Below are 8,760 nucleotides of genomic sequence, written 5' to 3'. Positions count from 1 at the left end.
GAGGTGTTTAACATTCAAAAAGAACACTGGGTAACATGGAAGTCTGGAAAAATGTATAACAGTGGGCAAAATTGGGGGTTCTCCTGCAGGGATGAGGAGCCAGCTGACAAAATCTGTCTACCTGTGCTGTGTAGAATCACTCAGTATTTCAAAATAAAATGTGCTCTGAAAAAACGCATATATATAGTGAAATCTACAAAGTTCTCAACTTACTGATTTTGAGCTGTCTTAACTTCAGAAAAGACAGCATGAGGTTATCTTTATGTAATATTATGCACTATGGCAGCATATTCTTTGTTTTCTTGGGGAGAAAGCTTTACTCTCACACGCACTTGCATTTGCACTCTTGCAGAGAAGAATATTAAAGACATCCTGGTAAAAGATACCAGTTGAAAAGAAAACACCTTTTGGATTTGGCTACAGGCTGTAAACTGTGGGGGTGATTTTTTTGAAAACTTAAGTAGTTATGAAAAGTTTTGGTTGAACAACAAAATATATTTTTTCAAATCTTAGAAGTATTTTTCACTGTTATACAAAGAAAATTTTTGCTTCATTTAGATAAAATTAATAGAAAGTTTGAGGAAGACTGTTAGATGCAAAGATAAGTAACCTCACTGTAACTGGCTAGCTACAAGTACCCAGTGAAATCAAAGTGCACCATTCAGAGCAAGGCCAGTATACCTTGCAGAATATTTATCATTGATATTGATGGTGAACTAGACAAATGGAAGCTAGCTGCAGTGACGTGCTTATTCACATAATACTAGCTTACTAACCTAAAATTTGCACGTTAGTTTCTATTTTAGGAGTTTTTTGCCTAACTACTTTCTTCTACTCCCGTTGGTGGGAAACAAACTTTAATAGACAAGAACTGTATAGTGGAGACAGTATTCTTTAATCTAAGGTGGGATTGCAGGGCTGCCTTTAGATGCAAAAGCTAATACAGCAAACATCTAAAACTTTTTTTTGCTAAGACATGATAGTGTCAATGAACAATGATTTTACACAGCTTATCTAGACTGAAGTACATACAGGTGACATCTCAACTTTTTGCCTGCTATGCATGTTGTAAATAGCAAGGTAGTGAACCAAAACACATTATAACAATGTGACAGGTGACAATGAAATCATCTGAAAATAGATTGCATGAACAATATCATCTGGGATGCTCTCATTTTCTGCACAGGTTCTCAGTTATTCTATAAAATAATTTAAGACCTGAAAGTAGAATGCCTGTTTAATCCATTGCAAGAAATATTTATAATTAACATTAATAAAGTTGTTAAAGAAAGTTAGAATCACTGTTGTTAATATTACTCAGAGAATGAAAACTTCTCAGAAGGAAATGCACTTTCAAATTAATCTTCAGGTATTCAGAGGAACAACATTCAAGTACTTGAAATTTTATTTGGTATTGTATTAATAATATTTGTATTAATAATATTTGTATTATTTGTGATTTCAGGTCTAAGATAACAGGATCCATTAGACTTCAGATTTGAAAGAAATAAACTAGCTACCTATTGCTTTATTTTTATGTTCATAGCTGCTAATTTTGACAAGCATCATTTAACTAGTTGCCTCAGGGAATGGTGCCATCAATCAGCTAATAATCAGTTCTATTCATTATCAGAATACACAAACTCATTTCATCTACCTGCTTTTAAAATACTTAAAGGGGCTGTGTGCTACACTATGTACAGGTTGAAATTTGATTTTTTTTTAATATAAAATGAAATTTTAAATTTAACCTTAAAAAGTTAACTTAAAAAGTTATTAAGGTTGCAACTGTCCTTTCTGTACCCAATCAGGACTCAGAGATATTACCAGTGCATGAGCTGACTGAACTCATGGTTCTCCTCTTAACTAAGGATCAAGCCCCATTTCTCCTAATATGCTATGCGGGTCACAGAGATAATGTGGCTGGAAAGTGCAACGTTTTCAAAAATTTGTTTTGAATGCTTCCTCCAGCATGTAGCTTATTTTCAGTTCTCTATCTAAACTGTATTTATATAATCTCCTCCTCATCACTATTATCAAGATGCTTCAAATATAATCTTTAACTAGGAGAAAAGTTTTCATGCACATTTTATATTTTAAATATGAAATAACATAATGGCGTCTGCTTTAAATGATATCAAGGCCTACCATCAATGCAATGATGAAAAATAAATTACTTGGCTTTCTGGGAGAAGAAAGATTTACAAAAACAATTGGAATTTATTTCATTCAGAGCAAGAAGTTGAGTTGAATAAGAAAGCAGTTTCTAAGAAAGGAACATAATTGTATTTGTACACAGCCAATAAAATAATCCCCAAGTGCTTTATTAAAACCATTGCAGTAAATTATCCATTTATGTCTGATTTTAATCCACTTTACCATAAAAAACTTACAACTGTACGTATTTTTAAATTAAGATTAGGAAAGAATATTTCTAATGTTCTGAACTCCTTACATTTGATACTCATCCCAATGACCTTTACCTCTGTTCTCCACACAGCAATGATACTGACTACTTAGAGATAATAAGTAGAAAGGCATGCCATTCAAATTATAGATAATTTTATGTTGCATTCCTTGTACTGTATTACAAATCACAGCAGGATGTCTGTGGTCAAGTCATACACACTGTCAGGCCAGGCAGCATATGTAGTCATGGCCATATGCTGTGAACTCCCCTAGTAATTGTAACCATTACACATAGATCTTATCTGCTGCTCAAAGAAAGCCTGCAATTAATGGCTAAGCCAATCAGACCTAATGAAATGCTAAGGCCTTCCATTCCTAGGAGCAAGCAGTAAGAACTAAGCAAGCACTTTTAGAACTCCTAGTGCTGCCAGACCCATATTAATTATTTATTTTTAGTATTAAAGTGCATCTTGTTGGGAATGTTAAGAAAATGTCACGACTACTCCAAGACCTCCACTTTCCAAGGTTCATTTGTTCTCCCTACTCACTTGTTATGAGTCTGAAAGCTTCCTGAGGTGTCACTGATCATGGAAGACAGTTCTCCATCTCATTTTCATAAAGCTGTTTTTAAAGTGGAACACACACACCCTGTGATGACAAGTTCTAGTGCCTTTATCTGAGGAAGCTGGATAGTCCTAATCTATACCAGTATCCTGGGATTCTGCTTTTACATGCACACACACGCACACCTCTCTATATAATTTGCTGGTATCTTAATTAGTTTTGAATTAATAGCTATTTATTTTGGATTTATTCTTAATTATACACTGTAATTTTTAGTTGGAGATGAATTAAGGAAGACCTGAGTTTGAAGCTAATGATATTATTTTTAATCTAAACAGGAAAAGAATAAACATCTGAAGATAACAGTGAAGAAACTGCTTTTCTTCCAAACATTAGTAGTTTCTATTAATTCTGTGTAGCAAGTTGTAGCAAATTTGTTTTTGTTAAGCAGCACTTGTTAATACTGAGTACTTCTGGAAGAAAATAGCACTCAACAGGGATGACAAAAAGCTTGGTTTTATGTTAGAAACTTATTTCTACATTTTAAGAAATACAATATCCTGTCAATATACTTTCTTACTTACTCAAGCATTGTTCTGTCATTACACAAAGCAATGTTACTTATTTTGTCCTGAAGCAAAAATTAAAACTGAGCTACTGTCCTTTAAAGAGCATACTGGGGATATACTGTAGGTCTGTATCTGCTCATCACAAGATAGCTGGGTTCTGCCTTTATCTACTCCACATGGTCACCCTCTCCTGTTGTCCAGATCCCCTGACTGCTCCTTCTAACTGCTCCAGGCTGTCTGCTTCCCCGTGAGGTGACCACAATGCTTCTAGGGCCTGCTTCTGCCACCCACTTTGTCCCAACTCACTCTATCACTTCTAGTCACAGGCTTGTATTTGCCAAGTGGGCTTTTCTGATCTGGGGGCCATGACAATTAGCAAATGTAGCACTGCAGTCTGAGAAAACCAAATGCCCAAGACAAAGCTCCCCTCTCCACACAGTTCATTGCATGGTGCACTGTCTTATGACTTTTCACCATCTTGCATCTGTTAAGTATTTTAACTGGCTAATGACTTTAGCTGTACACTTGAGCACCATCACTTGTTCGCAGCAGTATTTTTTTTTTTCAGATTATGATACCTATCTTTAAATGTTTTGTTTGAGCATTTCCAGCCTGCTCAGTTTCTCATGTAGTACTACAAGGTGACTCGTGGAACAAACTCTATAACCACAAAGTAGTTGTAGAGCAGGTATGTTTTATTCATCTGGCTGGGTGCATGGAGGACAACTCCTTCCTAGGCTTCACACCAAAGCAGGTAAACATCCCAGTTTATAAAACGAATACATGCATATTCGTGGTACAAAGAGTGGTTATTACAATTAATTCTAGAAATTCATTACAATATTCCACACCTATTCTACACCCCAAACTCCACCCCTAACTAATGACCTCATATTGTTCCCCTTGTTCGTGCTCAACTACTTATACAGCTTTAACAATTTAACAGAATAGCCCTTTATTCAAAAGTGTCTTGTACAGTCCTCTTTCAGCCATCTAATGAACTTCAGAAATCTTGCTCATCACTCCTTTATCGAGCTACTAATCAGTGACAGTCCTAGGCATTCCAGTGGATCAGCTGCACAGCTGTAATACATTTTCTGCTTCCAGGCCTGCATGACATTTAATTATCCTAAATTTAGAGGTAATATTTCAGGGAAGTAGTCTATTATGTGAAATTTAGTTTTAAGAATATTTCTTATCTTGGGCACAAAACATTTCAACAGCCTCATTTTCTGCTGGAGCAAAGGCTAAGATTTATGTCTGAATATTTGGATGAGTCCTGAAAAGCCAGATAGCCACCAGGATGTCATATTTCTATTTCCACAGAATTTCAGAGTCTGGACCTCCCTTCTGAGTGCACATTGCAGCATCTGAGGCATGGACTGATATACAAACAATCCAAACCCTTTATTGCAGATTCTATCAAGCTCCCACCTGTAAGTTTCCAAACCTCTCCCCCTTCCTCCCTATCAGACGTCCACACAACACTTAACAAGCCTTGTTCCTGTGTAAGCACTAACTGCCCATGCAAGTGGTCATCCAATCAGAGCCACAAGTTGCTTCTATTCACGGGCTTCTTCTCCAGTCAGGATCCTCATTACAGTGATTATGCTCCTCACTTGACTTCTGCTCTTGTCTCCTGGAGACAGCCTTTGTTCTCAGTGTCTTCTTCCACACCCTGTCAAACTTGTTTTTCAGCCTCTATTCTGAACGTTGTCTTGAACCCCAGCACCACGGAACTACAGACTGTACAGAGAAGCTCAGTATTTCTGTCTGAAATTTCAACTCTGCAAGTCCTTGTGGCTCTGAAGAGTAGAATAACTTGGAGTGGTTGAAGACAGCATTGCTTGCCAGCTTTAAGCTCTGTCTCCTGGCCAGAGATTGCTGCAAGGGGAGTTTAGGACAGAAGTGAGGTCAGTTTGTAGCAAGGTTGCATACTTTGTGTAGGAGAGGCACAAATCTGTGTAGGATTTATGTAGGAGAGACACAAAGGCATGGCCCTGAGGACAGTATGCTCTCTGAAACAGTCTAGCATAGTGCTGTGGGCCTTGAGCTCTCTAAGTATTCATTTACATCTACTACATATCACTTGTCAGAACTCCAAGGCACTCAAACAATTTTGTATGGTAAATGAGAGATCTTTTTTGGGTTTGTTTAATGTTACTTACTTGACTATACCTGTATGGCATGAAGGCTGAAGCCTAATGGAGTATTTTGCTGTTTTTTTTTTTGTTTTTTTTTTTTATTTTGTTGTTGTGCATTCATCTTTTTTTTTTCCCTCTTGGTTTCTGGAAGCAGTGATTCAATGACCTTCTCATATTCTATGTTACTGATCTGTGTGGCTGTGGAGACATCACGAAGTTCAGAAGACTCAGTATTTACATAGTAAATACAAATACACATGAAGCCAATCCCAAGGTTTCCTTCTAAAAAGGATAGTTATGGGCTCTTTGAAGGACTCAGCGCTACAACAGTCTGACTGTCCTTTCTACCACCTGACATTGCTTGTGGCATTGCTTCTCAGGGTTGTGGCCTGTGTTCCCTACTTCTCAGGACTGGGCACCTGGGCACAAGCCCAAGGGTGCTGGAGATATTTAACTTGGGTAACAAGGATCACTCTGGAAAGGAAGCTGTATTTTGGGGAAAATATCCTCAAAAGATAGGGAGAAGGGAAGAACATTGAAGGCTGAAAATCACTGCATGTAGGACTGGAGGCACGAAAGCATTTGTGGGAGGCTGTTGCCTACAACAGAAGTTGATCAGCCTGTTTCCCCTACAGCTGTGGAATTAAGGTGAGTCATTTGGTTTAGTTAAGAGCACATTTCAAGAGCAGCCTGTAGGAGCAGTAGCATGATACATAGTAACTGACTGAGAAACAGGCTACTGGGAACAGCTATCCCATTAGTAACTAGTAGACAGAATGGTGGGAACAAAATGCACACGCAGCAACCCACCAACCTACAGTGCAATGTCAGTAACTAACGGAAGCTGATTACAGTTCCTGTTAATAATCATACAACAATACAAAGTTGTAAACAGCAGAAACTATGGTACAAAAAGTATTTAGTATGTTCAGAGTGTTTGTTTTTATCCTAAGTTGTTGTTGATAAAGCACAGCCACAGTGACTACAGCAGTGCCAGAAGTGTGACGTGAAGACCGGACACTTCAAGTCAGGAGCAGAGTACAGGGGCTACATTTGTTTCCAGTTACACTGTGTGGTGCTGTTACAATTTAGCTGACGTCTGATGATTAGCAGAATCCGATGGTTGTGCCTTTCAAGAAGTCCCGAGCTGCAGCAACCACTCTTGCTCTCCTGGGCAAAGGTTCCCATCGCTGCTGTAGTGCAGTTCTATCTTTGGGCCGTTTAGGAAAGCTGGAGCCACTCCTACTCTGCTGCTGTTCTTTGACAAGCCGCGAACACATTTCGGTTCTTCTCGGCAAACTGAAAGGCTGCTTTATAAATGCGCTCCACTTTAGAGCCTTCTCCGTTTCAACTCCCTCAGCCCTGGCTCAGGCCCTGAAGTCGTCTCGGGACTCTCACTGCTCAGGATTCCTTTGTTCCCTTCTCTCCAGCGATCCCAAACTGCCGGGCCAGCTCTTCGCTTTCCCCTGCTTCCCAAACCAGCGCCCTGCCGAGGCCGCCACCGCGCCCGGTTTGCGGGCGGCCCGGGACGGCAGCGGGGGCGGTCGGAGCGGATTGGCGCAAAGGACGCACGTGGGGCCGCCCTAAAGCCTCTGCGCTGGCAGCGCGGCGGCTGCCGCCGTGGGGGCTCCGTGCGGAGCGGCGCGGGGCACGGTGCGGTACGGCGCTCATTGAGTACATCGCCGGACGCTCAGCAGCACCCGCGCCACTGCAACGGGGAGGGAGAGAGATCCTAACGGCAGGAAGGTGAGCGGAAGGCGGCGGCAGTCCGCGGGCCACGGTGGCCGCTGGGGAGGTGGAGGGGCTCGGCTGCCCGCTGTGTGCGGTGCGGGGGCTTAGCTGCAGGCGAGCTACTGGGGCTGGGAAGTCCGCCAGAGGAGCTGCGGGGAAGTGGGCTGTGAGTTACGATTAACTCCGCGCCGGTACCACATCACGCACTGTGTCCGGAGTGCGGAGCACGGCGGCATCGGGTGAGGTGCGGGTGTGGGCTGCTACGGGAGGGGTGGTGTTGCCCTGCCCGGCGTGGGGTTTCTCTCCGACACTGACCCGCACCCGTGCGCATCCCTATTGTTCCTCTCGGTGAGGCTTTCGAAGTACTGAAGAGTGACGGAACGCCGGCTAGGATACGTAAAATGTTTCTTGTGGTCTTCTTCGGCGTAACGTGTTAGGAAAAACCCTTATAGTCCGGGGAAGCCGCCATCGCTGCCTTCCCTGCTTTCTGTTGCAGCCAGCTTTGCTAATGGAAAGTAAAACTTCGATTGTCAGGCTTCTTTCTCCTGTTGGGTGGTACCGGTGCTGGTGGAGACTGAAGTTCAAGAGAATATTTACCATAATTCAGAGAAACGTGCCATTTTCTATCACGTCATTTTGCCCTCTGTCAGACAACCAGAAGAGTTTATGTTGGGTGAATTACTTCCCTTGTAAAAGCTCTCTATCTTTCTGTAAGTACAAGCTTTTAGTATATCTTCAGCTTGGCTGTTTCCCTTTTATGAGTCAGAAAATCTTCTCATTGCTTGAACGGCATCCACAGTCCCATGACATTCCTTTTTAAGAGTCAAGAATTCTCGCTTGCATGGTGGGAATCTGGCATCTCTTTGTGTTTGACATTAGTGAGGGCAGAACCATGTCCTTCTTTGTTGTGAATTACTGGAAGATGGTAAAATGGGACCCTAGTTCTCTTATCATTGCCTCAGCTACTCAAAGCTGCAGCACCTGACCTAAGGAGGGATCTTGGTGTCCTGCTGCCTCCCTCTCAAAAGGAGTGAACAGTGACCAGTGAAGCAGAACTTTGCTGGTACTTTAAAAGTCACGTTTTGATTTTTATTTTTTTTTTACCATATCTCTGATTTCCAAACATCTATTAGCTTTTGATTTTATTTATTTATTTTCTGTAATCATAGTTGGCGGTTTTAAAGAGTCCTTAATGAGGCCCAAGTATAGTGGGTCCTGAGGGAACGAACAAGAAATAAATACCTGGGATAGTTTGAGGGTGAATAATTGTTATGATCAGTGGGTAGTTTGGTTTTGTTTTGTTTTTTTTTTTTTTTGGTTGGTTGGTTTTTTTTTTTTTTTTT

The 8,760-nt window shown here is 41.0% G+C and overlaps 1 protein-coding gene across 1 annotated transcript in view; it reads left to right on the top strand.

Annotated features, from left to right (window-relative positions):
- Positions 1–7,316: 7,316 nt before the first annotated feature.
- STXBP6 (syntaxin binding protein 6) overlaps positions 7,317–8,760 on the top strand; it is a 69,013-nt gene continuing 67,569 nt past the window's right edge. Inside the window, exon 1 of the mRNA XM_015864903.2 lies at positions 7,317–7,432. The gene's annotated coding sequence lies outside the window, so the exon portion shown is untranslated. The remainder of the gene's footprint in view (positions 7,433–8,760) is intronic.

The sequence above is a fragment of the Coturnix japonica genome, chromosome 5, assembly GCF_001577835.2.
Source record: "Coturnix japonica isolate 7356 chromosome 5, Coturnix japonica 2.1, whole genome shotgun sequence".
NCBI classification, from domain to species: Eukaryota; Metazoa; Chordata; class Aves; order Galliformes; family Phasianidae; genus Coturnix; species Coturnix japonica.
This window is presented reverse-complemented; position numbering and strand designations above follow the sequence as displayed.